Genomic DNA, 27828 nt, shown 5'->3' with positions numbered 1-27828 from the left:
AAGGAGAGAGAGGACTGGGGAGAAGAGAGAGAAAGAGAACTTGGGAGGTGGGGAGAGACCGGGGAAACAAGAGGACTGGTGGGGGGAATGGTGTGTGTGGGGGGACATAGAGAGTGGGGTTACAAGGGAGGGAAGGCTGGACACAGTAGAGGAGGACTTCTGGATCCCCCAAGATTGCAGATCTCTCCTCCTCTTTCCTTCACCTCATCCCTCTATCTGAGTTTTCTCCTCCTCTTACACTGCTCACTTATTTTCAATCCTCCCTCCTTTTCCTATCTCCATCCTCAATTCTTTCTCCCTGTCTTTCCCCATCCTTGAGATTTCTTCCTCACCTTCTTCCATCCCCCAGCATTGACACTTGAAATTCTTCACCCATAAAATTCCCAAAAGAACAAAATAAATTATAAAAACGTAAAGCAAACTACATTTGCATGACTTAATATGCAAATATATTCAAATGTATGCACGTGTGCAGGTAAATTGGCTCACAATTAGAAAAATCTGCAGCAAGATTTCAAATTCATGACACAGAATTTATCCCTGGCCTGTCTCAGGAAACTAAGGACTGTGCCTATTCCTCATTGGCTCCAGAACACAAATGAAAATAAGGCATTTGATGTAATCTGTCTTTCTCAGTAAACAAAAATTAAAATAAAAGCTTTCCTATGTTATATTAGAATGTCAGCTGTTAAAATGAATTTAGCTTAGAACTGAATCCTAATATTTATCGCAATAACTGGTGATATAAATGGGTAACAAACAGGGTCATTCTTTAAATTGACAGGTACCGTTATCACGCACGCATGTGGTACCGGCCTCATCGCAGCGGTACAATTTAAATCAGGGGGAGGGGGAGGGGAGGAGCGTGGGCAGGGGTATGGTCGGGCAGCGCTGCGGGCGATGTTTTGCACATGAATACCGACAGCACCGTGGGAAATTAAAATCACCTTTTCTCGTGGCGCTATGGGGGCGAAAGTGTGCGGCCCGGCTGCAACCGCGGTGGGCAAAAACGCACCGCCTTGACGCAGACGGCTGCATACGTTCGCCCCTCTGCCCATTTTCTTTCCCATGAGCCATCATTCCACTATAACTATAGCGGAATGATGAATCCTGGAGTAAGGGGGCAATCATCAAACTGTCCATGATGGTGCAAAAAAATCCAGTGGGTGCTTTAAACAATGCATCTAAGTTTTGCTCTTATTATTGCCTCTGGAAAAATTACCTGCAGAAGAGCATGCTTTCTCTGTGGATAATGTTTCCATTGGAAACCATACGCATAGTTTTGATCATATAAAAGTGTGCATTGTTGTATAAGTCTCTTTCTGCCCTCGGGAACACCCCCAAACAATGCAGACATAATTAGTCATGTTGAAGATGGGTAATGTGGTTGTATTCAGGGTTGGTAACTGTCAAAACCCTCATTTTCACAGATAAAATGCTTTTTTTACCTGCACAAATGGCTTTGAAAATTCCCCTCTAAGTATCTATCTATCTATCTATCTATCTATCTATCTATCTATCTATCTATCTATCTGTCTATAGTGGGTTGGATCATTTCTCTCTCTCTTTCTCTCTCTCTCTCTCTCTATATATATATATATATTCATATTTATTTATATTAACCTATTACAAATAGTAATATTGGTAAAATAATGTTTCCTTTTGAGAATTCTGTGAATCATTCCAACTGTCTAGCAGTATTCATTAGAGATGATTTTGAAAGGGTTTCTGACTTGAGGCCTGCGCTAGAATAGGGGAAAAAAAAATCCCATTGTCATGCCAAAGAAGAAACACGAAAACGTTGAGTTTGGCCCCTGTGGAGTTATTATTCCTGTTGGAATATAACATGGATTAGTCACAGTCTGCTAGTTGTGAAGGTGCCTGCTTAAGGCATTCTGAGGAAGCACAACAGTTACCCTCCTGTAATATTTTAGGCTCAGTGTATTCAAATCATTAGCTGCCGAAGTGTACATTTTATGCTCATGCCTCATGTGCTTTTGACTGGGCTTTATAAGGAAGGCGCTGGAGGTGGGGATAGGGTGGGGGCACGGTCGGAGAGACTAAGCAACCTGTGTTTCTTTTTTGGTTTACAATAAAATAAAAGAGCACAGTGTACAAGGATGATAGATTATGATGCCCCCCCCCCCCCTCCTGAAAGTGAGTGTTTGAGACTGGGATAGAAAAAAAAATCATTTGGACACTGGAGAGGACATGTAGCATTGATAAAAGTAGAAACGCCACGCACCCACAGTGGCAACGGATAGATTATAGTAGCAAAGGAAGTGCGGTTGCCACGTTAGTGCAACGTGAACGTGCAAAAATAAAAGTCAATACACAAAAAAAAAATTAAACGTGATACAGGGGTTAGCAGAGTGCCTTGTTGTTTGGGGAAGGGGCCAACAAATGATCCAACCTTCACCTACACCCCCCACCCATCCCAGCTCTCACGGCCGATTCATCACTTCTGCTACAAAACCGGAACAATGTTTGTATGGGTGCAAAATTTTGGTGAATCCCTCCTCTTTCTCCTTTTTGTAATACATGAAGAAAACAGATCAGTAGCAATCTTTTTTTTTTTTTCATCCACTTGAAGTCGTCCTGGCATTTTATCCACACTGCGCCACTTGTTTCCCAAATGATATCCCAAAGGCTGCATTCCAATAAGATTGCCTCAGGCATTAACATATGTTCAGCTTTATTTTAACAAGTTGTTTTTTGTTTTGTTTTTTTTTAACTGTGGCATGGAAACCCTACTGTTAGAAATAGGGCGCCGTACTGATGGTCTGGCAATATGTACGTCTGTTTCAAACTTTCTGAGGTTACGAAAGCTTCGGAGGATACGGTGCTGTGCTTCGTGCATTCTGTCTGTGCGCAAATACAGTTGCATTAGAGTAAGCTCAAACTGAAGCAGTGCCTACTTGCTGTCTTGCTATATTTAAATATAGGGGTAGATTTTATAAAAGTACGCCCGCGCGTACTTTTGTTCGCACACCAGGCGCAAACAAGAGTACGCCGGATTTTAATAGATACACGCGTAGCCGCGCGTATCCTTTAAAATCCAGGGTCGGCGCGCGCAAGGCTGTGCAAAATCGGCAGCCTGCACGCGCAGAGCCGTGCAGCCTGCACTCCGTTCCCTCCGAGGCCGCTCCAATTTTGGAGCGGCCTCGGAGGGAAGTTTACTTCCATCCACCCACACCTTACCCTCCCTTCCCCTACCTAACCCACCCACCCCCCAGCCCTATCTAAACCCCCCCAATCTTTGTTTTAAAAGTTACGCCTGCTGGCTGAGCGATTCCCCAGCCCGGGAGCTGTTTTGGAGGCTTCGGCCACGCCCCTGGGCCGGAACCATGACCGCGGCCCCGCCCCCGAATGACGTGCCACTGCGACATGCCCCCGACACGCCCCCCCCCCACCCCAGGAAAGCCCTGGGACTTACACGCGTCCCGGGGCTTGTGGGCGCCGCCGAGCCTACTCAACATAGACTCAGCACGTGCAAGGCGAACTTCGGGCAGGTTTTCGGGGGGTACGCGTGTATCTTACGCACGTACCCCTTTGAAAATCTGGCCCATAATGAAGAGCCTTACCCCTTAATTTATGTTTGCGCTATAAATATAGCGGAATGATGAGCCATGAAAAAAAAAAAAAGGGACAGGGGCGATAATGAGCAGGCGGCCGCATCGCGGTGGTGCATTTTTGCCTGCACACTATCGCCCCTGTAGCGCCAATGAAATAGCTGAGGCTGTTTCTGGTGCTAATGTGGGCAATAATGTGTGAAATATTATCGCCCGCAGCGCTACAGGACCCAAATTTTCCTAAACCCCACCTAAACTCCACCCAAACTCCTCCCCGTTCCCTAATTTACATTTTCGATTCGCAAAGTGGTAGTTATCGTGATTTGAAGAATGACCCCCATAGTTCTGAAAACTGAAGCAGAAGTACGTGTTAAAATCTAGAAAGCTTCCAAAATCCTATTGATTTTGAGTATGAAGTAAAAATATCATTGATTGTTGGACAATATTTACAACATGCTTTGTTACAGTGCTAGAAGATGGCAGACTGAGGCAACGGAGTTAATTTTTACAGGAATTATGTGCATAAAATTAGCATATTCGTGCAATTAAGTAGCCTGTACTCGCGTACATGCTATTTTATAAACATCAAACGGGCACATGTATTTTTGCTTTTGCTTGCACATTTACATGCACAAAAAAAAAAAAGAGGTAATTGGGGCATTCCAGGGCAGGGCCAAGAAATTTCCGCATATGAATTAGGCAATTTATTTGTGCAATTTTACAGCTGTTAATTATTCAGTGCAATTGATATCAGACGCTGAGGTCTGGGTGAACTGGAGGAAGTTCAGTTTGAAGTACTAGGAGGGGCTCAATGAACTGGAGACAGGCTGAGCGATCTGGTGGAGGAATTGGCAAACTGGTGATTTTAATTATGTGTGCATTTTTGAAAATATGCCTACTTTCGCATATACATCAGAGTTTTACGAGAACAAGTTCTAATTAATTTTTGCATACAATATGGGGCAGATTTTCAAAAGGGTACACACATAAGATACGCGCGTACCCCCCGAAAACCTGCCCCAAGCTCCCCCTGCGTGCGCCGAGCCTATGTTGCATAGGCTGCCAGTGTGCGCAAAGCCCCGGGACGCGCATAAGTCTCGGGGCTTTCCTGCGGGGGCGTGCCGCCTCACGTATCTCATTTACAAAGTGCAGCACTTTTCATACTAGAAGTAGGGCTAAATTGGCATGTGTTAGAATGCAAACCTTTCATGGTGCACTTACAGTACAGTGGTAAGGTAAAGGATCATAATGCAGTTCATGCACTATTTAAAAAGAGTTGTGTTTGAAAAAAAATCTAGGCAGATAAACATTTTATTATGAAAATTTCATTGATTTGAAATGGGAGATTTGGTCTCCCCTCGCAATTCATTTTTATCCCATTAAAGTATGTACCTTGTACCATCCTTTCCATATAGAAATGAAGGTAGATAAAGGTTTGGTACTAAAGAAATGCTATTTGACTTCACTTTCAAATCCAGAGTGATTTTCAGCACTAAAGGCTTTATCACTGCTTTGTTGTCAATGTTAATGCCAACCCTTAGAGCTGATGCTAACACTGTAAATGAACTCTACTGAGAGAGCAATTTTCAAAGATTTTTATGTGGGCAAACATGTTTAATCCACATAAAATGGTCGTGAGAATTGGCCACCCTCAGTGTGAGTAAAAGTATGCACACTTTTACCCGTGGGTAGAAAAGTGTCGGGGTTAGGTTGAGGAGGAAGTGTACATTACAGGTATTGTCTGGTGCAATGTCCATGGGTAATTTTGTGAGGTGTGCAATCTTTATGTATTTTAAAATGGGCTTGCAGATTCATGGGCAAATGTGCAAGCTGCACAGGAAATATGAAGTAATACAAAAGTTTTGTATTAAAAAATGTTCTTTAGGGGATAACATGGATTCTCCAATTTAACATCTAATTTTAGTCTCCAAAACTAAAGGTTGAAATAATTGTTATATATATGATATATAGATATTATTTGCATATATCTAAGGCTTCTGATTTTAAGTTTTAACAGATAAATCCTGATAAACACCCCGAATGCAAAATAAAATAAAATAGGTGTTTATTAGATAAACCCTGGAAAATCACTGCTTCCCCTAGTAATCCCTCCACTCGCCTTTGCCTACCCTGGATTTTTTGCTCTGTTTTTATGTCTTTTCCACAGCTGCAAAAATATCTGTATTTGATTCAGTTGGAACAGCTACTCAACCATGGTATCTGTGCCACAAAAACACTGATATTTAGTAGCCCAAAAGAACTATAAAATTTACAATTTACACCTATATATATAGCAATGTAAGCTCTCTCTCTATATGGCATTCTATCCAAAAAGTAAACTGATTTTGCTTTAATTATTAAGTACGCTACAGTATGTCACATGGTTTTGCATTGTGGAAGAAGATAGAAAAGACATAATATTCAAAGACAGCCATGGCTGAAAAGGAAACACTATTAGTTTCAGAATGAATCCAAATTGAATTTATTATGGTGACCTGAAGCGATTAGACTATTAATTATCCAAGACATTCAAAGTGCCTTCCTATCATTTGGTACAGTATGCAGAAAACAAATCTAATCAAATTTGAACAAAAACTTGAAGAATTTTAAATTACTGTACTATTATATTCTTTAAATTGTTTAGTATATAGGCTTGCTGAACTGTTTTTTCTCAACAGAAAATTAATATGTATAGTGATATCATAGTACTGTTATTTTTAGTGGGTTGGCCAAAACCTAAAGATCATAAGGAATCCCAAGATTAATATCCTTTTTTATTATGTTCTAACAAATTAGGAGTCTGGTATATTGATTTGAAGTACTAGTGTATCATGTTTAGAAACAGATTGCAATCCTAAATTTAGTTCCCAGGTGAAATGGGTTTAATGGTCTGAGCCTATTCCTCGTCAATATTTGATTGAAAGGAGGCAAGTTGCTTCAGGTCTGACAGTCTAACGTTAGTAATATGCAAAGTTATGGACTCACTATTAAGGAAAGGGATAGTGCAGTAGATTTCAGATCCCTAGACAGCTTGATTTCACCAGAGGAAATTGTTGTCAAACAAACTCGATTGAGTTCTTTGATAAGATGAGAAAAAGTAATGGATCAGGAGGTGTGGTGGATGTTGACTATCTCAACTTCATATAGGCTTTGACATTATTCCTCACAAAATACTGGTAAATAAAATAAGCAGTATTAGAGCAGGATGGAAAGTTAACTGGGTAAGAAACAAAGGCAAGCAACAGAAATCAAAGGTAGCCTGTCAAGTCCACGCTAGTGAAGGTAAAGTGACAAGAGAGGTCCCTCAGAGTTCAGTGCGTGGCTAAATGTATTTTTGGTTTTTTTTAGTATTTTTATTAGTATCTTTGCAGAGGACTTGAGGGAAATTTGCTTGTTCGCTTGCAAGAGTAGACATTGGCAGGGATGAAAAACTGAAAGGGGACTTGAAAAAACTGGAGGAATGGTCAAGAATGTGCAAGCTGTGCTTAAAGAAAAAATGCATAAAATCATGCATCATGGGCACAAGCATCCATTAGCTATTTATCAACTGGGAGGACAATAAATGGTAACTGCTAAACAGAAAAGAGACCTGCAAATATTTTGGATGACCTGAATTGGTGCCAGTCAGTCTAATATAACAGAGTATGCTCAAGTAAATAAACAAATGTATCATCAGCAGTGAAAAGGAGGTAATATTTCCTTTGTGTAGGTTACTAGCAAAACTCTGCCTTCAGTATTGTGCTCATTTCTGGATGCCTAACCTTTGTAAGGACATTGAGAGGATGGGAAAAGTTCAGAGCTGGGCTGCTAAAATAATAAAGGGTCTGTAACACAATATCTCACAGATAATTCAAAATATACACTCTGACAGAAAGACAGAACAGGAGGAAAATGATAGAAAGATTTGGATATTTGAAAGGCTTCAGGGGGTCATGGTATGAAATCAGGAGAGAGGATCTGAAGAAATATGAGGACATAGTTAACATTTACTGGGAGAGCATCAGATGCCTGACATAACCTACCAACTGAAGTGTTACTATTAATTTTTATTTTATTTTACTTATATTCTGCCTTTCAACCACTTCAAAGTGGATTATAATCAGGTACTCAATATTAAGATGGGGATAAGGGAGAAGAAAGTAAATGAAATCTCAGTGAGGGTGGGTAGATCATGTTCTCCAAATTTAAATTTCTTCTGAGTTGAGCTGCCTTTCTTGTCTGCCATTCTGGACCTAAAAAAGGTTCCTCTTGAATTTAGGTGCAGGACTGCCTTTTTTTTTTTTTTGCTGCCTCTGCCAAAGCTTTGTGTGCTGTGCTGTATGCACTAGTGCTGACTGACTCCCCACACAAAATAACTGTTAAATATTAACAGACAAAAAAGATTGGCAGCCTGATAAGACTATTCACTTCAATTATTTAGCATGCACTGCTCACCTCACTGGTGTCTAGATAGAGACAAAATAATCACTAGATCAATGCCTTCTACCCTGGCAAAAGAAAAATAAAAAAAAGCAGCAGCTTTTTAAAAACTCTCAGAGATCTTCTCTTAGCATGTCTTCTGTGAAAAGCTAGAGAGGAAATACAGACTGCTTCTTGCACATGCTTGAACTTTACAGTGGGAGGTCAACAGTGTTACTTGATCCAGAGAACAGCTATAGACTGTTTTAAAAGTTAATGTACCATGATATGTCCTCTAGCTAGTATGCTTGCCAACTTTGACCTACCTTGGTTCTGAGGTTGCACAAACAAGAGCTGTTGCTATAGTTAACAGTTGTTTTTTTCTCTGCAGTGCACAGCCATAGAAATGAATGGAAAGCATAAACAAATGAGACAGAATATTCTTTTTATTTATGGGACCCCTCCATTTGTTTCAAGGGGCCACAAATGAAATGAATACGGGCACATTCATTATTGTTTGCCCATTCCTTCAAACAAACGTACATCCCATAACTGAGGGCAAACTATCAAACTGTCATTATAGTTATACTGTAAGAATTTGTTAGACTGATTACGCTGCAAAGCATGGTTGCTAACTCAATGTTGCTTTAAACTGTTAAAATGATATTATAGTTAAGTTATTATGTAAAAATAGTTATTTGTTACACTGTAAAGCACTGTTGCTGACACTATGTTGCCTGTAAACTGATTTGATGTCCAACAACGAAGGTCGGTATAGAAAAACCCCAAATAAATAAATAAATACATAAATAAATAAATATGATCAATTTAATAATCTCTCCATGTCAAATGGGAGGGTACTATTTGGTTTGTGGATAAAAATGCATGTCTGTGGTCAGTTATGCTTAAAGAAGTATTGAATTGTGGAAAATTGATTTAAGGAGGGAAAAAAATCTGGAAGATATAAAGGAATAAAGAAGGACATTTCAGATTAGACTATATAAGGAGAATAAGCCCAGAGGTAGATCCAGTCATGATTCTGATGATCCAGCATGAAAGCTATGCACTTTTATCTCTCCCTCACAGCACACTGGTGAGATATGGCTGAGGCAGAGGCTGGCAGTAGGGGAATGAGCATCAGGATGCAGATGGATTTTGCAGCACATCCAGTTGATGCATAGCTCCCATATCTGGTGCAATATTCTATAACGAAATCCAAAAAAGGAATCCCCAATATTAATTACTCATAATACCGCTAATCAAAATTTTTTTTTTATATATATAATATTATGAATATATTTGATTTTTATTTATTGAATAAAACCACATCAGCAAGCCTGACGATGTGCCTTATATCCTTAAAAGGCCATCTGGACAACTCAATTATTTGCAGTTTAACTTTTCAATTTTTTCAAAATTTTTAAATATTTTAAAATTTTTAACAGGTTATTATTGCTCTGACAGTCATATGAAACCTTGACAACATCTAGTCTTCTCGACAATGGCCAATGTTTCATATGTCCTGCTTCTTCAGAAGCCATATATTTATTTAATTCTCAATCAAAAATCAATTCCAAAATGTTGAATAACTTGCTATTTGTCATAGATAACTTCTGCTGGTCGATAGCAAAGTTCAAAATTGAATTGGTAGAAGAAGAGGGACCAACGATCCTGTCTGGGATTAAGGTGTTGGGCTTGTTGAAGGTATTCCAGATTTTTATAATCTGTGTAGATTGTGAGGCTTGACTCCCTCCAGGAGGTGTCACCACTCTTCCAGTGCCAGTTTTACTGCCAGGAATTTGTGATCCTTAATCGTGTTATTTATTTTGGCCAGGGAAACTTCCTGGAAAAAACAAACATGGCAGAAGAGTCCATTCATTGCTATGTTGACTGAAGACAGCCCTCCCCTCAAGGGTAGTGGCAATCTACCTCTAGGTACGATCAGGATCTGGATGATGAAGTCAAGCTCCTTGTGAGAAGGTGTGTTTAAGAGCCTGGAAGACTTTGATGGTTTCTGTGGACCAATTCCAAGTGTCAGCGCCTTTTCTGGTCAGGGCAGTGAGAGGTGCTGTGAGGATGGAAAACCCAGGAATAAACTGACAGTAATAGTTAATGAATCCTAGGAAATGTTGCAAGGCATGGAGGCCAACCAGCTGGGGCCAGTCAAGGATGTCCTTTTGCTTTGTGGGGTCCATAAGGAAACCAGTCTGAGAAATGATGTAGCCCAGGAAGAGGAGTTGTTCTTGTTCAAAGAAACATTTTTCAAGTTTAGCGTAGAGATGATGGTCTCAAAGTCATTGGAGTACTTTTTGATATGTTCTCAGTGTGAAGCAAAAGATTGCGAACAGACAAGAATGTTGTCCAGTTAAACCAGAACACAGGAAAAGAGAAAGTCCTGAAAAATGTCATTTACCATATTTTCAAAAACTGGAGGAATGTTGCAGAGTGTGAACAGCATGATGAAATATTCATAGCGCCTGACTCGAGTATTGAATGTTGTTTTCCACTTGTCCCCTTGCTTGATGTGAATGAGATTATATGCTCCTCTTAGATCGAACTTAGTGAAAATTTTGGCTCATTGTAGATGGTCAAAAAGCTCCAAGATGAGGGGCAATGGGTAGCAGTTTTTTTTTTTTTGTGATTGTGTTGAGGCCCGTGTAATTAATACAGGGTGTAAGAGATCAATTTTTCTTAGCTTCGAAGAAGCCCACACAAGTGGAAGATGAGGATGCCTGGATAAAGCCCTTTGCCAGGTTCTCATGACCTCAGTTTAAGGAGGAGATAACAGATAGACTCTTCCTCATGGCAGTACAAGGGAGGAGATTGATGCGAGGGCAGGGTTTTGACCTGTTGCTTCGAGAAATCATCATCAGGAGCATACTGGGGTGGCAAGCCTGGCATACTTGTGGCCACCATCAACATGGGTAGAGGTTGAATAGTAGACAGACAGGTGGTAACACAGGCAGGACCCCAACGTGCCAACTCCAAAGAGTTCCAATCAATTATAGATTGGTGTCACTGGAGCTAGAACATCCCCAAGATGATTGGATTAACGGCTTGAGGGATCACATGAAAGAAAATGATCTCCAAGTGGAAGAGACCAGTGCGAAGAGACAAAGGGGTTGTGATCTCTATGAGTTGGCCAGGGAGAAGTTCCCCATAAATGGAGAAAGTGTTCATGTGTTGATCCAAGGTAATCATTGGTACTCTATGCTGGTGGGCTAGGGCTTGGTCGATAAAGTTTTTTCCAGCTCCAGAGTCTTGGAATGCCTCTGTGAAAAGCTGGTCTTGCTCAGTGGAAATAGAGATCATAACCAGTTTCATGCTTCTCCAAACAGTGGGAAACCAAGGCCCATGACCTGCACAATATAAGCAGAGACCCAGTTGCTTTCTATGAAGCTTTTCCTCTGGGGAGAGCTTGAGTCTGCCCAGTTACATGGGTTCTTCCGAAGACCTGGAATGACCAATCGACTCAACCAGCCAAGGAGATCAGGGCATCCAGTGACATGAGGACATCTTGGTCAGTCACTTCATCCTTAATTCTGCCTGACAGTCCCTACCAAAATATGGCTGTAAGACTGACATCTCCCCAATTCAACTTGGAGGCTAGAGTGCAGAATGTGATGGCATATTCCACTAGAGTTCTAGCACCTTGGTGGATCTGGAGTAAGTCAGTAGGTATGGAGGATGTCTGGCCAGGTTCCTCAAAGACTAGCCAAAACTGCTGTAGGAAGCCAGGAAGGCTCTGGAACACAAGATCCTAGATTTCCATGGGGGAAAGGCCCAGGTTAATGCCATGCCACTGAGCAAGGAAAAATGTGGGTCACTTTATACCGATCTGTAGGGAAGAGACTGGATTACATCTCAAAGTGTATGTGGCACAAATTAATGAATCCATGGCATTCCTTGTGGTCTCCCATGTAGCAAGGAGGTGCTAGGAGTTGAGGCACTGGTCTTGAGGAGGAGATGGAGCTACTAGAAGATTAAGCTGCCAGAAGCGGAGCCACTGGAGATGAAGCTGCTGCAGGGGTCACGGTATCCATGCAATGTGTGAATTTCTCTAGAACGAGAGTTGCCTGGTTCAGCACTTCTTGCTATTCTTGGAGCCATTGAGCTAGGCCTGGAGTGCGAACAAGGCTGTAAGGTCCATGGCCTCAGCAATCTGTAAGATTCGTGGATCCTTGTTGCTGTGGAAAGGTTGATTCAACCTACAGGGAGGGTCCCTTAGGTCACTACTGACAGTTGGTGTAACTATGCAGGGAAAAGATGAGTCTGGAGCCTCACCTATACCAACCCCTTTCCCCTTGGGTTGAGCCCTCAGGTTCCAGGGGCTGGCAGGTGGGAGTCTCTTAGAGAACAGTGGGAGTGTAGGTCCAGAGTCGGGCTAAGGTCAGAGGCAGACTGCAGGCAAAGAGGGTCAATGTCCAGGTTAGGGTCAATGGCAGTTGGCAGGCAAGTATGGTCAATGTCCTGGATAAGGTCAGTGGCAGGTGGCAGGCAAGAATGGTCAATGTTCAGGCTAGGTTGAATCTAGAAGACAATCTGAGCGCAGAATTGGGGTGCAAGGAGAAGGATTTACATGGCAGGACAAAATGAAAGTCCGGGGCTGGTTAAGGCTAGGCTGGAAAAAGAAAGTTGAGGCAGGTTAGGCTTGGACGAATATCACAGGCTGGGCTGGAATGCAGGGATGCATAGGCTGTCAACAATGAGCAGCAGATCTGAGCTGCTTTGCATTTGTTTCATCTACAGTGGAAGTGCTTACCACCCCAGCAGAAAAAAAGATATCAACAGTGCCTCTGAAACAGCTGGCAGGCAGGAGAGAGCAGGCAAGCAGCTAACTTGAATTAAAGCCAAATTAAACAAGTGACATGTATTTGTATTTGTATTTATTAAAATTTCTTAATCACTCACACACACAAGCCCTGAGTGATTTACAAAATGAACATACATAATAAAATACCATTAATTAAAACACAACATAACTCAGCAGACAAAATACAAGCACAATTATTGCCCAAAGTCCAACTTGCGAGCTAAGATCTTAGAGTTAGGGCATAGCTTTATATGAATGCTTGATTCATCCAAAAAGATATTTATGCTGTTTTAAATGTTTTAGCATACTCCATTAGACTCAAGGCTGCAGATATGGTATTCCACATGGTGTAGGCATAACCACCAAAAAAGCACAGTCCCTTGTTACTAATAGTCTCGTACTGTAGGCACTTCAAGAAGACCCCTTTCTTGTGCTCTGAGTTTCCTAATAGATTGATATATCCATAGCAGAAAATTGATCCAAGGCAAAGAAAAAAATGCTAGTGAGTTTATGGATGAGAAGCAATATCTTGGATTGAACCCTGAAGCAAATGGGTAACCATTGAAGATGATGGAGGGTCGATGTGATGTGGCCAGTGCGCTTGGTACCACTGACCAGCTGAGCTGTCGAATTGAGAAATAATTGAAGGGGTTTTAAGGCTGAATCTGGAGCCCAAAATAGATTATATTACAATAATCCAAGGTAGGCAGCACTGATGCTTGAACAAGTAACTTAAAATCATCTGGTTCTAATAGATTCTTCAGGCCATGGAGGACTCTAAGTTTAAAAAAGCCACTTCTAATCACAGTCTTTATGTAATGGTTAAATGACAGCTTGAAGTCAATCCAAACACCAAAACTTTTGGCATGTGATGAGATAGGAAAATTAAGGTTGTACAAGATTATGTTGGGAGGCTCATTAACTCTATTAGAGCACTGGATAACTAGGAACTCTGTTTTTCCAACATTTAGAGAAATTTTATTGTGCTGCAACCATTGCTTGATGGCTTTCAAACAGATACCAAATGAGCTCCTGTATCAGTCCAGGTGGTCCTCATTTTGACAAAAAATTGACTATTAACAGTACTGACAATGAAAGATTAACAAGAGTAGTGAGAGCTCGGGCAATTAAGTCTCTAGAGATCTTCAGGGTAGGCACACTACAGATATTTAGAGGACAGAATGAAGGGTTCAATTTGGCAATGATCTGAGTGATTTCAAAGACAGGTGTTGCTAAAATTAGATCATAAAGCCATGGAGGGATCTGGGGAATTGGTGTGCCAAGGAGACACTGTCTGGAAGCTAACTAGCAGGTCAGATACCTTGGACTTTAAGTGATCGTTGAAGTCAATTCAGGTGATGGTGCCAGAGGGAATCCCTCTCTTCTTGTTAGATATAGATGGCTCGTTGGTAAGTTTATTTGCAAGCCCAAAAAGGACATGTGGGGGCACAGGCCAATTTCATGCTTTCCGATGCTGCTCTGCCTCCCGAAGACTGCTTTCCTCCAGCCCCACAAGGCCAATCGCTGCCACTGGAAAAAGCAAGAGGCATCGACAATTGGACCCATGGAGCCAGAAGAAAGAAGCTGGAGTCAACAAGCATGTACAGCCTAAAGGAGGAGCTGGAGCGATTTTGGCTGAGCCCGCAAGGCTGAAGAGAGGATGAGGAGCAATGTCTTCCCTACAAACAGGAGAGAGAAGAGGGGGGCCCAAGTAGGAGGCTGCTACTGCTGAGAGAGATAGATTTAATGTATGTGTATGTGTGAGATATATGTGAGAGGGCATGTGCAAATGAAAGAAAATATATGAGCAAGAGCATGCATGTGTGTATGTGAGCGAGAGAGCATGTGTGCCTGTGTGTGTGCATGTGGGAGAGAGAGACAGCATATGTGTATATTGTGAGAGAGCATGTGTATATAGGGGAGAGAGAGAGCGGGTATGTGTGTGAGTATGAGAGAGAGTGAGCTTATGTGTATCTGTGAGCATGTGGGAGAAAAAGAGGGAGCATGCATGTGTTTGTCTAGGAGAAAGAGAGCATGTGTGTGTGTTTATGATAGAGAATGTGTGTATGTGAATGTATGGGACAGAGAGAGGGTGGGGGAAAAATGTGTGTTTGTGGGAGATTACATGTGTGTATGAGAGAGAGTGTGTGTGTGTGTGTGTGTGTGTGTGTGTGTGTTTGTGGGAGAGAAAGCAGGCATGTGTGTGCATATGTGGGAGAGAAAGACAGTGTGAGTGCGTGTGTGTGTGTGTGTTGGAGAGTGTGTGTAGGTGAGAGAAAGTGCAGAAAGTCTGTGTGTCCCTCCTTCCCAACCCTCTAATCCATGACAATCTCAGAGTGACTGGAAATTAGTATTTCCCAGGTTTAGACAGTGGAGTTTTTTTTTTTTTTTTTTTAAATACTTAGTTTATTTATTGGATGCTTGATATATCTGCTGTTTTGAAATATTTTATTGGTGTTTGGGAAATTGTTAAATATTTTATGTGCATTTTTAATTATTGGAGGCTATTCTATTCGTCAGCTGTTTTGAAATATTTATTCCTTTTATTAATATGGCTTTACTAATATGATATTTCTTGATTTTATTATTTTATGTTTTATGAGGAACGGTGATTTTGTTTTTCCATTGTTGCACTGCATTCAGAGTCTGGCTTGCTGTAGTTTACAGTTCAGTTTTTGTCTGCACATTTCTATTTATGGTCTGTTTATTTTGTAATCAGTGGGGTCTGTCTGTGTTCTATATATGGAACCAAGTGAGAAATTCCACTAGTGTATAGTTTCTCTGTAGGGATCTATAGAGGCTTGGCTTGCTCCATTTTCCTAATAGGAGGTTTATTGGTGTTTTGGGGCCTGGTGTAATATTTGCAGTGATGCCTTTTCATAGATAGGGTTGTTATTGTTTGAATACTGGCAGTTGCTATTTTGGTATGGGAGTTCACTATATTGGAATTGGAATTCAATTTATCCATGGCTTTCTGAGGGCCAAGTCCACACCCAACATGCATTACAATAGATCTGATACTATGTGGATTCCAAGTGATTTTTTGCAGGGTTTTCTGATTGGCATCACAGTAGTGCATGTAAATAGAATATACAGGTTGTTGTAAGTTATTTTTGGTAACCTCAGAATGTTCTTTCATGTAATACTTGCTATAAATGCATAATTTTAATTGTGTATGGCGAGGCCCTGATTTTGGGGGGGGGAGGGATGTTGCAAGGTTGTAAGGTTCGCCTAGGAGCCTAATACCCTTGCATCAGCCCTGATTACAAACAATAAATACTTCAGTTTTAATATAGCATTAGTAATTAAAATACAAGTTCATACTGTATATGAACTTGTACTATTAATTCATCTAACCCCTTTCCTCTTGAGACCGGTGTACCTCAAGGGTCCCCCCCTATCTGCAACCCTCTTCAACATATATCTTCTCCCTCTTTGCCACCTCATCTCAAGCCTCGGAATTTCTTACTATATATACGCCGATGACATCCAGTTCATCATCCCAATCTCCAACACACTAGAAGAAGCTCTCTCCACTGCAGCAAACCACCTAACCTCAATTAGTAACACGCTAAACAATCTGAAACTATGCCTAAACATGTCTAAAACGGAATGCATCCTCATAGGAAGAAATCTTACAGATCTTACCATCAACACACTCTTCCTAACAATTGACAACATTAACATCCCGATAAAAAATGATACAAAGAACCTCGGCATCTGGATTGATAAAGATCTCAACCTAAAAAAGACCATCGCTACCAAAACCAAAGAAGGATTCTATAAACTGCACGTCCTGAAAAATCTCAAGCCACTTCTCCACCATCAGGAATTCCGCACAGTCCTTCAATCACTAATTTTCAATAGCACTGACTACTGCAACTCGATTTTATTAGGTCTTCCCAAATCTACACTAAAACCACTCCAGCTGCTACAAAATGCCGCTGCCAGAATCCTTACAGGCAAAAAAAAGTCGGAACACATCACCTCTGTGCTAAAAAGTCTTCACTGGCTCCCAATCAAGCAACGGATCGAATTCAAGACACTAACTATAGTGCACAACGCCTTATACAAAACGGAGAACAACACACTCAGCAACATGATACATCAACAAAGACCTCAACGTCACACCAGATCGGCAAGCAAACTATTTCTCGACATACCTTCACTCCCAACAGCGAAACTCACGAGTACAAGAAACAGAGCCTTCTCAATTGCTGGACCATTCTTATGGAACACCTTACCCCAATACCTTAGATCGATATCAGACTGCAAATCCTTCAAAAAAGAACTGAAAACCTGGTTATTTAGCCAAACGTTCAGAGACGGCATCGGCTAAATGTTTTAACCCCTACACTAGAACTTCCCTCCCCGGATGAACTAAATAAGTTACACTAGAGTTTTGTATTTCATACCTCGTTCTTTTCGTTCTCTATGAACCCACTTCCCCTGTGCTTTCTTGCAATGCAAAGTTTAAGCTAAACACGTCGCAACCCTGTTCAAGCAATTACGATTTTTGTTCTATGCTTTTTTTCTCTGTTAACAGTTCGATGTATTCTCTACCTCTCATTGTTTCCATGTCCTGGTTTCGATGTAATAAGTTGTTCTACTGTAAACCGGGGTGAAGGCTAATTGCTAAACCTCGGTATATAAAAGCACCGAAAATAAATAAATAAAAGTATATTATGACATAGAAGTTTTACTTTTGCTGACCTCTTTATGGATATGAAGGGACAATCTTTGCTTTGTATGCACATTCACAGTGCCAACAATTATTTCTTTTCTTTTTCTTCTAGCATGAGCCACTTAATAGCATTGTCATCAAAAAAGTGTAATGCCAGTACACCATCACTGAAATGAGACATTGGACACTTGTTTACAATGGGATACAATTAGGATCCTTAGCCTGACCCCATTTGAAAAAATTAGCTACACAAGGGCCCTGTCTTGTATGAAAAATGTTTTCATACAAGACAGGGCCCTGGCAGGTCCTGGCAGGGCCCTGGCAGGTCAAAACCAGCTGGATGATAGGTTGGTTCAGTGCTAAGGGAAGGTTTGATGAGAGACTGCCACACTGAAACTGCCTTCATATCTTCCATTGCATGCATAACTACATTAGCCTTCTACAAGGTAAAAAGTCTTGCATAGAAGGGGATTTGTTAACCAATGAATGCTAACGAGCTAAGTCATGTTTTCAGTAAATAGACCCCATTAATCTCAATGGAGCTTACTTGCTAGCAAAATGCATTAATACATTTTGGTAAATAGTCTCCTCAGTGTAGTCTTTTAAATTAAATTTTGTATTATGCACGAGTCATCATTACTAGGTTTTCCTTCAGGAACCTGGAGAAATACGGTTTTAAAGTGCATAGATTTTATTAGGCCGTGTTTTAGAACTTCCTACGAAAATAGGTGGTCTTTCTGATTTTATGCTTGAAAGTTTTGCTTTGTTTGTTGAAAGAATACTGACGGGAAATGTATTACTGGGAAAATGGCAAAATACACTCTTTGCTACCTAGATATCCTATTAGTTAATATTGGCAGTACTTCGACACCTTAGATTCTGAATTGGAAGGCTAAGGAGCACTCACATGTAGTATGGTCTAGCCAGGTTGAGCTTCTTCAATCTCTTAAATTGTTATCCAATGTGGAAGGCTTGCACTTCCTCCTCCACCTTCCTGAGGTATTCCCCAGTTTGTGAGTAATATTACTGTGTTTCTGAGAGTAAAGTAGTTCAGTATAAATAATTTCATAGAGAAGTTCTGTTATTAAAAGGTTTCTGCTGCTAAGAATATCTTTTCAAAGGGCCATCCTGCTCCTTCTTTTGGCAGAAGTTTGTGTAGCAAATTTTCCTCATAAGAAAATTTGTCTCTGCCCTTTGGGTATTTTTATTTTTGTAATATAAGGAATATACTAGTTATTTTTCCTGCTGTACAGAATACATTTGAATATGCAGAACAAAGAAAGACGGGCCATTTGATATTAATTTGTCCAGGGCTTCTTTTGTGGAATTGTACATATATATGATGCTGTGCCATGGATTACATATAGGTTCATGAATGCACTTTGGACATTCATGTTAGATTGAAGATGAGGGTAATCATATTCGGGCCGATACAGTAAACAGCGCGGGAGAGTGGGCGAGTGCCCGCTCTCCCGACGCGCTCCCAGGACACTCTCCTGGGCGCACGAGTCAGGAAGGACAGTTATGCAAATGAGGGCCCGCAGTAAAAAGGAGGCGCTAGGGACATTAGCGCGTCCCTAGCACCTCCTTTTTGACAGAAGCGGCGGCTGTCACCGGGTTTGACAGCCGATGCTTAATTTTACTGGCGTCTGTTGTCGAACCTGCTGTCAGCCACGGGTTCGGAAAAGGATGCCGGCAAAATTGAGCATCCATTTTCCAACCCGTGGGCCGCGGGCAGATTTTTAAATTGTTTTTTTTAGTTTTTAAATTTTTTTTTATTTTTGGGGCCTCCGACTTAATATCGCATGATATTAAGTCGGAAGGTGTACAGAAAAGCAGTTTTTTCTGCTTTTCTATACACTTTCCCTGTGCCTGCCGAAATTAACTTCTGCCTATGGGCTGGCGTTAATTTCTGAAAGTAAAATGTGCAGCTTCACTGCACATTTTGCTTTCTATATCGCGCGGGAATAACTAATAGGCCCATCAACATGCATTTGCATGTTGCGGGCGCTATTAGTTTTGGAGGGATTAGCCTTGCGTTTTCCACACAGTATTACCCCTTACTTTATAAGGGGTAAAAATAGCATGTCGAAAACGCACGACCAAACTGGGGCTAAAGGTGCGCTCGGCCGAGCATACCATACTGAATTAGCCTGAATGTGAGCTGAAGGACCGACTTCCTAGTTGATTCATGGAGCAGTGTGGAAAGTAAAGTTAGTGAAAGCTGATTGCAAGTCTTTCCAGTTGGAAGTCAGGTGATGGAAAAAAGAGATTTAAGCCTCAAATTAGTAGTTGCTTTACAAAATAAATTATTTATCTAAAACCTTTGACCTAGGACACAGAGATTCTAGAACAGGGGTGTCCATTTTCAATGCATGAGAGCTGTGGGTAGCCCTAATGAATAAGCATGAGATAAAGCTCACATACTGCCTTGACTGTATTTATTAGAGAGTCCTGGAAACCAGAACAAATTGCAGCCCTCGAGAACTGGAATTGAATACCTCTGTTCTAGAATATAACACAAAAGGTTTGTGCTTGGTTAGGTTTAACATAGAATTGTTAGAATTCACAAACAACAAGCCTACTTAAACAAAGGCAGTGCCCCAAAATGGGAAATTCTATTAAAGCTAGTCATACATTTCAACTCATCAACAATGTTTAGAAGCATGAATGTTACCACACTAAGGGGGTCATTTATTAAAATGCGCTAAGGTGTTTTCGCATGCGTTAAGGGCTTATCGCATGCGAAAAGCCCCATTAACGCATGCAATAGGCTCTTAACGCATGCAAAAATGTCTTTAATACATGCGATAGCACCATATTGTATGGTCCGATGCAAATTTGAAAAAGAGGAGGAGTTAGGGGCGGGGATTGCCAGTCTGCAAAATGCTATTGCACAGACTTAATGCTGATTTTAACTACATCTTTTTTAATAGTGTTAAGCTGTGTGATAGCTTGCATTACTGGGTGGTAAGGTTTTATTGCATTTTGTGATGTTTCCTGAAAGGCCTGTTTGAGTAGATTTAAAGCTCCCAGAGGGGGAGGGAGGGGGGGGAGAGAGAGAGAGAGAGAGATTAGTCATAGTGTCCACTCCCTAGACAGATATTTGTATCCCTATGATAGGCCCACCTAGTAACTCGAGGTGAGGTTTAGGTATTAGTGTAGGGGGTTAGGGGCCACCTTGACATTCAATGTGAGATGTACGAACAGAACAGTGGTCTCTTGTGAAGATTTGATGGCCTTCGGAGTGAGGAATCTCACCCAAAGAGGAGATTTGGGCAATGTTCTCTCAACTCTCTACCTGGGTAACATCAAGCTAGGTGGAGAGAACATTGCCCAAATCTCCTCTTGGAGTGAGTTTTCTCACTCCGAAGGCCATCAAATCTTCACAAGAGACCACTGTTCTGTTCATACGTCTCACATTGAATGTCAAGGTGGCCCCTGAACCCTGAACTGTTTACTTGCCTTTTTAAATTGGTTGATAACCACTGGCCAAGCCCATCGGAAGAGAAGCGTGGTTGCCCAGGGTGCCATATTGCTGCTGACACTATTGTCAATTTAGCAGTGGCACAAATATACTTCTGCCCAACCTCATCATTAGAAGGGGATTGCCAGCAGGTCACATCATGAAAGGGAGATTCCCCAATCTCAGGCCTGCTGGCCACGACATTGAAGGGAAGAAGATCCCCTATGAGCCACGACATTGGAAGAGGGCCCCCCCTCAACCCCCAGGGCACCACTTTCTTCCAGTGGCAGAGTAATGATCATGTGGACCCCAATGTATGTTAATGTTTTGGGCCCCCTCAACCAGGGCCGGTGCAGGGGAATTAAGCGCCCTAGGCGAGCCTTCTCCCTTGTGCTCCCCCCCCAGTCTCAGCCCCAACTCCTACATCGTTCTCGATCACTCCCACCGACTGTGGTTTTCTGGGTCGCGAGCAGGTTGGGCACTGCTCGCGGCCCGCCAAATCTCCACTCCTCTTTGCCGCCGCTTGCGGCCCCATTTGGTTCGCACCCAGTGGCGTACCAAGGGTCTCCGGTGGGTGCGCGCCCTTGAAGTACACAAAGGAGGGCAACAGAGGAGCTTGTCCCTTTGTGCGCCCCCTTTGTGTGCACCTGAAGTGCTAGCCTGCTGTTCATCTACCATAATAACCTTTCCTATTAACTAAAACCATTCTAACAATGGACAGGGCATCTAACAATGGACAGGGCATCTACGGCGAACTAAGAAGGCAAATTCAAAAACAGAATCAAAAAAGTAATGCAAAACAAATCTTCCCCATGACCAATAACAACTCTCATACAGGGCTAATGCATTTGTGTGCCTCTCCAGCATCCCCCCTTTATCCTTCTTGTACTAATGCTTAAGGTCACAGAAAATCAGTGGCATCTCTAGACAGAAGAATTTTTTTTGGGGGGGGGGGGGGGGGGGAGCCAAAATGACATTTCTTCATCACACCCACCTCTATTGTATGGATCCTGCTTTAAAATTGATTACAAAAAAAAAATGTGTTAATAAAAAAGTCCAAAGGGTCTTCTGCGTAATTTTAAAAAGCTGGCCAGTTTCACACTATAAAATTATTTGATAGCCTCATTCAACTAATTCTATATGGCTACGAGAGTGAAGTCTGGAATATATAGGAAGGGACAGAATGTCAATATAAATCCTGCACCTCCAGTTCTGTAACTCTATGCATCCACTGAAATTCCCCCAAACAATGGAGCTTGGATGTTTCCCTTACAGCTCATCATAGTAAAATATATTTTCAAATTCTGGTGTCACCACACAGTAACAGCAGCACAAACACCTTCCACTGCCAGGCACATTGTGAACTAACACAAAACCCAGCAAAAAAGACACTCAAAATCTATACTGCAATCCCATCGTAACATAACAGTAATAACACCAAGGACTCCAACAATAACCCTACCTGTGAAAAAGCAAGGATAAATATTACACTGGGTCCTAGAATACCAATACACCACCTACTGAGGAAACAAAACAAACCCGATTGCTATAGATCCCTATACAGACACTACATGCTAGCAGAATCTCTCATCATGGTCACACACACAGCGCAGAGACAGACCCTCACCAAACACAGAATACAAAATAAAGGAGCACAAATTAGACAAAAACTGAAATGGAAAATCCAAGAAGCCAGGCTCTGTATATTAACAATGGAAAAACAGAACCACCATTCCTCATAAAACAAATTTATTTATTTATTTATTTATTTATTTAAATAATTTATATACCGGAGGTTCCTGTATAATATACATATCACCCCGGTTTACATAGAACAGTAACAATCGCTACATTTAGCGGATTACATAGAACAGGATTAAACAACGAAGTTTTACATTGAGCAAAAGACGTAAACAAGTTTTTACATTGAAACAAACGAAGTAAACAAGTTTTTACTTTGAAACAAATTAATAGAAGTAAGCAAATAGTAAATACTATTAAACCGTTAATAAACATGCGGTTAATAAATCAATAAATAACATGGAGATATGTAAGTCCACATGAGTATATGTATGTAGACTGTATGTAAACAGCATGAATATATGAATCTCTAATTGAATAAGGAAGAATAAGATAGATCTGAAAAATATCATTGTGGGAGTGAAAAGACTTTTTTCCTGTTCTTGGTTCTAGGGGAAAGCTAGTTTGAACAACCAAGTCTTAAGTTTCTTTTTAAATGTAGTGTGGCATGGTTCCAGACGCAGGTCTGGAGGGAGGGAGTTCCAAAGTGAAGGGCCCGCTGTCGACAGTGCACGTTTCCTTAGAGCGGATTTCGCCGGTTGTGTGATTAGTCTGTTCTGATAAGCGCTTCTGGTAGGTTTTACGGATGTGTGTAGTTGAATTTGAAATGTTAAGTTGAGAGGCACGATGTTGTATAAGGCCTTATGTATCATCGTTAGAGACTTGAATTGGATCCTGTATTTGATTGGAAGCCAGTGGAGGTAGTGGAGGATTGGGGTGATATGATCTCTTTTCTTGGCATTTGAGAGAATTCTTGCTGAGGCGTTCAGGACCATCTGAAGTGGTTTGGTGGTGCATGCTGGTAGGCCTAGGAGGAGAGAGTTACAGTAGTCTAATTTTGGGAGTATGATGGCTTGTAAGACCATGCGGAAGTCCCTGTATAGGAGGAGTGGTTTAAGTTTCTTTAATGTTTGAAGTTTAAAGAAACATTCTTTTGTTGTGTTGTTGACGAATTTGTTGAGATTGAGTCTGCTGTCTATGATGACTCCCAGGTCTTTAACTTGTTGCGTGATGAAGTGCCCGGTGGTGTCCGGATGTTGATTAGTGTTAGAATGTGAAGGGGGGGTATAGTTTTCCGGTGCTATAATGAGGATTTCGGTTTTGTTTTTGTTTAGGACCAAGTTGAGGCTGGTGAGTAGATTGTTGATAGCAGACAGACATTTATTCCAGTAAATAAAATAAATAAAATCAAGAAACATAAAGCATCAGTTATAATAGTAAAACCATAATAAAAGAATATTTTAAAAATACTGATAAATAGAATTTCTATTAATTCAAATCATATACATTTTTTACAATTTCCCAAACACCAATAAAATATTTCAAAACAGCACATATATCAAATAACATCCAATAATTAAAACTAATAAGGATTTTAAAAAGCCCCTGCTGTCCCCTTCTGTGGGAGCTCTTGATTTCCAGTCACCCTGATATTGTCAAGGATTAGGAGGTTATCCTCTCTCTCTCATACATACTCACATGTCCATTCTCTCTCACACATACACTGTCACATACATACACATTCATGCTCTTATATCCACCATAACCTCTCGCTCTCACAGACACTGACACACTCTCAGGCTGTAAGACACTCTCTCCCCCTCCACCCCCCCCCCCCCCACACAAACTCTTACTCCCCTGGATTTTCTCATACACACTCATGCTCTCACACTCACTGGCTCCCTCACATACACACAATCAAACACACACGACGTGGCATTCAAGGAGCAGGATGCCAATGGTATACCACCTTCACGGAGTGGAAGGATGGAGGGCTGCCATCTCCCAAACAAAAAAAAAAAACAGGGGTGGGTAAGAGTATGTAAAATTACCGGTGAGGTCATAGGCTATAGGTATTGCCAATTACTAGGCTTGTTCAATATTTGTTTGTTAGTGTGGCTCACGGAAATGGGGGCTACTACCTGGAGATAATATCCTTGTTCAGTGTACATACACACGGTTGTGACTCCATCATTGCTCTGGGCTTCAACGGCAAGAGGTAATGTGGAAGAAAAAAAAATTGTATTCACAGGGAAGCGAGGTGTAGCTGGGCAGATACTTTACTTTCAATGCATGTCCAGCGTAGCTCTCTGCTTCAACGGCAGGGGAATGAGGAAGGGAGGATCTGTATGTGGATTGCATAGTCTGGGTGGACAGGGGCAGGGGTGTGGCCTGCTTATTGCAGCGGTTACTACCCCTAATTGAGCCAGATATTCACTTGATGCAGTTCCAGCGCTGCTCTCTACATTGATGGTGGGGTGGAGGGGAAATAGAACTAGAGACTAGAAGCCAAGCGTAACAAGTATGAGAGAGAGAGGAAAGGAAAAAAAAAAACATGGCTTGCTGGGCAGACTGGATGGGCCGTTTGGTCTTCTGCCGTCATTTCTATGTTTCTATGTTTCACACATCCAGGCAAGCTCCCAGTCATTCTCTCTCTCTCACACACACACACACACACACACACACACACACACTGACCCCCCGGCAGGCTCCCATTCATTTTCACACCACTCCCTCCCCATCCCCCAGGCATGCACACATTCATTCTCACACACACAGACCCCCAGGCAGAGTCCCATTCATACACATGCACACACTAAAGGCAGACCCCCCTCTCTTTCTTTTGCCAGCAACCTTGGAACCTCTCTCATTCCTCTGCTGCCACTGTCACTGCTGCCACATGACTATTGGGGAGGCGCCGATTGCTGCTACTGACACTGAAGCCCATTCTGCTGCCTCCTCTGTGCAGGCCCCGTGGGCTTCCACTTCCTCCATGCTGATCTCGTACATTGTGAGATCCGCATAGAGAAAGTGCTATTCTTGCACATTCCCAAAGATTACATGTGCCAATCACTAAAAAGTAATTTTTTTTTTTACCTTTGCTATCTGATCTTAGTTTTCTAATTGGTTGGTCACATGCTATTTTTTTTCCACCTTCCCTTTCTTATTTTTTTGCCAATTCCTTTTATATTGTCTTTTTTTCTATTTCTTTTCTCTTCATCTTCTTCCCTCAAACACACAGTCAGTTTCTCATTCTCACATGCATTTCTCTCTATCACACATACACACAGGCTCTCACTGTCACATGCTCTCTCTCACACAATCATTCATACACACAGTTTCTCACTGGCACATGCTGTCTGAGTCTCACACACACAGGCTCTCTCTCACTCCCACATGCTGTCTTGCTCAAGCACAGGCTCTCACTGTCACATGCTGTCTCTCTCACACACACACAGAGGCTCTCACATGCTATCTCTGCAAACATTCAGGTCCTCACTCCCACACACAGTCTCTCAACTCACTCTCACACACAGTCTCTCAATTCATCTCATACACGCACACATACACACTCTACAGGCCCTCAGCCTCTCTCTCACCTCTGGGCCTCCTGTTCACGGGTTGCTACCAGGCCTCTTCCTCGTCTCGTGCCGCTGTGACTTGGGATTCGCGGCGGCTACTTCTCTTCTGCATGCGCTGATGCTGCTCCTCTTCTGCACGCACTGATGCTCCTCCTCCTTGCTTCCCGCGCGGCTACGGCAATGTTTTCTTCCAGGGTCGTGTGGGCAGGAAGGAGGTGGAGCACATGCAGGCTTGAACACAACCTTTTTCTTTGGGCTGTGGTGATGTGAGCATCACGGCCCTGCCGATCTGCCTGCGTGCTATGTGTCGCTGCTGAGCCGCCAGTGGGATGAGGTCCACCGCGGCCGCATGAGCCTCCCTGCGCCTGGGGGCATTGGCTCCCTTCGGGATACCACTGCTTGCGGCACCCCCTAATACTCGGCGCCCTAGGCCCAGGCCTGGTTCGCCTAGTGCTTCCACCGGCCCTGCCCTCAACACACATCCATACAAGACATAAAATGGCTACAGAAAGTCTATACCCTCTTCTAAAATGTTCACCTTTTGTTGTCTTATAACCTGGAAGTAAAATGCATTAAAACATTGTCAGTTCCATGTATCCACAAATCCTACCAAATGACAGATAGATGCCAGAATTGCTTAGAAAATGAAGTAGAAATAAAAGCAATGAAAAATAGCTTCGTTTAATAAGTGTCTACCCCTCCTTATACCTCCATAGCAATCCTAAACATGTAAAGCTCTGGTATAACTACAGTAATTGACTTCAAAAGACCGTGCCAAGTGACTTGGTCCCACCTGTGGTAAACAGGATACATTCAGCAGTTCATGCTGGTTCTCTCTGTTGGGTAGTGCATTTCATCAATGAGTACCAAGGAACTGTCAACAGAACGCTGGGAAAAGGTTGTGGAAAAGCACAGATCTGGGGATGGATATAAGAAAATTGCAAAACTCTTGAATATCCCTTGAAGCACAGTCAAGATGATTAGTAAGATGGAGATATATCTATTGTTTGGGATCCTGCCAGGTACTTGTGACCTAGATTGGCCACTGTTGGACAGAGGATACTGGGCTTAATGGACCCTTGAACTATTCTGGTAGGCAATTCTTATATTCTTATATAAGTGGAATATTTACAGTACTACCAAAAGTCTTGATCCTCATTTACAGTTTACAGTTCAAAGCCATACTCAATATATATATACAAGCCGTAAAGCCCGTTAAAACGGGCTACATCCCTCTGTCTCTCACCTCCCCCTCATTCTCTCTCCCCTCACTCTTCACCACCCCCCTCCCGCACCCACTCCTCTCCACCCTCCCTCTCCTCACTCAGTCCCCCCTCTCCCTCACTCCCTCCCACTCAGTCCCCCCTCTCCCTCCCACTCACTCAGTCCCCCTCTCCCTCCCTCCCACTCAGTCCCTCCCTTCACCCACCTCCATTTCCTCCCGGCGCCGTAAGCGCGACTTCCCGCAACCCTCACCCGGCTCCATTGACTCCTCCCGCTCCTGCCGGCAGATCTCGGGGGGGGTGTCACTCCCGCCGCGCGGCAGTGACCCCCGCGAGATCTGCCGGCAGATCTGGGGAGGAGAAGTAGCGGCACCGCGCGCGCGCGGCGCCGCTGCTTCTCCTCCCGCTCCTGCCGGCAGATCTCGGGGGGCGCGGGAGTGACACCCCCCCCCGAGATCTGCCGGCAGATCTCGGGGGGGTGTCACTCCCGCCGCGCGGCAGTGACCCCCG

At 42.4% G+C, this 27828-nt stretch overlaps 1 protein-coding gene and 1 long non-coding RNA gene across 3 annotated transcripts in view; one reads left to right on the top strand and one right to left on the bottom strand.

Annotated features, from left to right (window-relative positions):
• PRKG1 (protein kinase cGMP-dependent 1) overlaps positions 1 to 27828 on the top strand; it is a 2212673-nt gene that overhangs the window by 316165 nt on the left and 1868680 nt on the right. The window lies entirely within an intron of this gene.
• LOC115095718 lies at positions 26633 to 27586 on the bottom strand. The gene is made up of 3 exons (XR_003857856.1): positions 27525 to 27586; positions 26889 to 27012; positions 26633 to 26651 (listed from the first exon to the last, which is right to left on the bottom strand). It is a non-coding gene; the product is annotated as an uncharacterized LOC115095718 (long non-coding RNA).

This window comes from Rhinatrema bivittatum, chromosome 7, assembly GCF_901001135.1.
Source record: "Rhinatrema bivittatum chromosome 7, aRhiBiv1.1, whole genome shotgun sequence".
NCBI classification, from domain to species: Eukaryota; Metazoa; Chordata; class Amphibia; order Gymnophiona; family Rhinatrematidae; genus Rhinatrema; species Rhinatrema bivittatum.
This window is presented reverse-complemented; position numbering and strand designations above follow the sequence as displayed.